Consider the following 3477-nt stretch of genomic DNA (forward strand, 5'->3'; position numbering starts at 1 on the left):
AAAGCTGGAAATACTGAGAAACACAGAGAAATGTTTAAAATAATGTTCTGGAGAAGACTCTGTGCTAGTAAAAAAGAAATTGCTGAGAACCCAAGTGCTGAGCATCTAAGCCAATGCCACAGCAGTCCCAAGGAAGGAAGGAGTTAACCAAAAGATTAATCAAAAGTTAACCAAAAGATTCTAAAACATATGCAAAGATAGAAGAAAAGACTGTCCACTTGAGGCAAGAAGTTGAAACTGAGACCCTCACACAAGTATAACTCCTGTATAGAAGGCTCCATGCTTTCTAAATCAACTGTCTCCATTTAATCTCATCTAAAGGCCCATGATTATTCATTTTTGAGCAAAATTGTGACATCCCAAGACTAGATAACATGACTAGCCAATCATGATGAAAATGTTAATAGTTAAATGAGAATAAATAAATATATATAAATATATGTGTGTGTGTATATATATATATATATGGCAATATAAATATATGTAGATATATTTTTTATATGGCAAAATTGTCAAAATATAGGCAAAAAGATAAATTTTAAGGCTCATATAAAGACAGTAAATCACTAAAGGCCCTGTAATGATTATCTAGGCAGCTTTTAAAAAAATTTTTTTACTGTCACATAAGGGAGCATTTATTTAAAGTTTAACATGAGATCACACAAATAAAATTTGTATAAACACAAATCCAAATTGAGTCATAACACAGATAACAAAAGACAAAGAAAAGGAAACATTGGCAGTATATACAGTTAGACACAGTTGTGTCTTGTACACTAGAAAGTCTTTTACAAAATGATCATCTTAAATCAACAGAAGACCCATCTTCAATGTCATCTTGTAAGCTGGGTTAACTTTAGCAGTCTCCTATTTTCTCCAGTGTCCTCCTTTAATATGGCTGGTAAATTTTTTGGTGATTGTGACCCCCTCCAAGTGCCTTGCCATAAGTGTTCTTTTGGCCACTGTAGTCTGAATATCCTTGTCCATATCCATAGTTCCATAGTTATACCCATTATAGTCATAGCCTCCATAGCCACTATAGTTTTGATCACCACCTTAGGCATTATTGTAATTTCCTTATCTTTGATCATAACTGTTGTTAAATCCCTGGTTCCAGTTTTGGCCCTGACCTCACCCATGACCACTAGGACCACCAGGTCTACCAGCTGCAGCACCTCTTCTACCTTTTAGTTATTGCCGTTGCTGCCTATCTCTTTGTGTTGTGCAGTTATGATTTCACACTTCTTAGAACCAACCTGATGATATCTGCTTTCTAACAATTTCTTTACTAGCTCTTTGTTTGTGTGTGGGATAAAACAACATCCTCTTCTTTCGTTTGTTTTTGTATCCATGGGAAGTTCAATATTTTCAATCTCTCCAAAGTATTCTTTAATTTGTTCTTCAGAAGCATGTGGGCTCAGTCCACCCATAAAAACCTTTTTGGAGAGTTCTTTCTCTTTGAAATCGTGGTCCTTTTGAGGTCTATCAATTTGCTATCAAGTTTGTGTTCTTTCAGTTCCAAAACCTCATTAACACTAGCAGCATCTCTGGAAACACAAATCCAATCCTCTTGATCTTCCAGTCACTACATCCGTTCCAATCGTACAGTCTATAAATTCCCTAAATCAAGACAAATATGCAGTCAGATCTTTCTTGCTTATATCCCAGCTCAAGCCTCCAGTAAACATTTTGCTGTCACTCTGCTTATTCTTGCTGGGTTCATCTTGGATTCCTCTGTGAATTCCTTTATTTCCATGTTGCTGTGTTCCTTCATGTCTTCCATGATGGCAGAGTTGTCATTGAGGTGGGGGGATTGAGGGAAGGCCCTGGAACTCAGCCCTGGTCATGCAACAGCAGCCCCAGAGCATTGTTAGGAGTTTTCTAGGTCTCTAGGCATCTTTTAAATAAAGAATTTAGAATAATCTTGTGATTAACTTTTAGGGAACTGAAAAACAAGCAACTCTTTTTCAAATTGTACTATGTAATAAAAAATGCAGTGGTAGTAAAGATGATAAATTATTTATAAAATGGGAAAATTGTAGCCCAATCTCCCTCATGTATGGAAAAGTTGGCTAAAATTTTGTCTTTTGAAGAGCTCCATGCCCAGATTATTGGAGGGATTTTTAATCTGAAGGCATACATAATTATTTAAACAAACAAAAAAAAGGAACTCAATGCACTGTAAATCTTGTATTGTAGTAGACAGCTGTGAGGTTGCAACCTTGAACTTCATGTGAACAGAAATGTGGTTATTGGAGAAATTCAGCACCTTCCGCTCCAGAGAAATTTCCACTAGTTACCTAGCTCAAGCAGTAACTGGATATAAATATGTTGCTTTAAAAGGAGACAACTGAAAAAGTCTATACTGAAAATTTCTAATACAAATCATCCTAAAAGAATTTTCTTTTGTGAGGTATTTTAAGAACATAGAGAATACAACCCCTATTTTCTTAACAGAATTTATTTAAAACACGATTTCTAAGGATCAGGATTTCAATACATTTTTTTAGAATTTTAGAGTGCTAGAAGTGGAGGGGATATTTGGGATAGTCTAGTCTAAGTGTTACATGTTGCAAATTTGGGATGAGAAGGGTTAAGTGATCTTCCCCAAGGTTACATTAATTGACAGGTTGTAACTGAAGCCAAGTTTCCATAGTTTTCCATAGTTTTAGTCTCTCCCCTTTTAAGTGCCAATTCTAAAAACTACTTGGTCTAAGAGGATATTGTACCTCTAAAAATTTCCTGTAGCACTCAGTCAAATGAAAGAAAGCAGGGTTGTGAAAGAGAGACTGCCATTAAGAAGGAAAGAAGTCAGGCAGTATACTCTGTCTGTCCCAGTAGGGATTCACACAGCAGTATATTCCCATAAAGTTCGTAAAGTGAAAATACTAGAAAGAATCAGAATTCATAGAGGGCAGCGATCATGGCTTGTCTCTGGAAGTGGTATTCTGGGATATTTTAAAGACCTATTTGGATCATTTTTCTGGCTGAGAAAATTCTTTTTCAACCAACTATCAATGACAAGGACATAGGTTTATTTTGTATGATATAACAATAAAATATGTTTTATTTTTTTAGTCAATGTTTGTCAAATTTAATATGCTTAGGAATCAACAAGAAGGTAAAACAAAAAACAAAAAACAAACAAACAAACAAAAAAAACAGAGTTCAGGGATCCCATACACAAAAACTGGCTTTAGTAGGCTTGTTGAGGAGCCTAAGTATTAGTACCAAGAACAGGTAACTGAGGTCTTAAGTTCACCTTTCGAGAAAAATTGTTTCAAGGCATCTAAACATTTATAGGAGCACTTTCTTACCTTTGTTTTTGACCGTTAATTACATTTACTTGCCTTTGAGAAACTTCGCTATAATCACACATCATATGTATACCAAGTTCTGACATTGATAAGTATATTTTATTCATTTTTTTCTATCAGCCAAAACATACTACAATATAAATCCATATATACTTAAAAT

The 3477-nt window shown here is 34.9% G+C and overlaps 1 pseudogene; it reads right to left on the bottom strand.

Annotated features, from left to right (window-relative positions):
* Window positions 1-889: 889 nt before the first annotated feature.
* On the bottom strand, window positions 890-1792 carry LOC116590005 (annotated as a pseudogene).
* Window positions 1793-3477: the final 1685 nt, after the last annotated feature.

The sequence above is a fragment of the Mustela erminea genome, chromosome 5 (genome assembly GCF_009829155.1).
Source record: "Mustela erminea isolate mMusErm1 chromosome 5, mMusErm1.Pri, whole genome shotgun sequence".
Taxonomy (NCBI): Eukaryota; Metazoa; Chordata; class Mammalia; order Carnivora; family Mustelidae; genus Mustela; species Mustela erminea.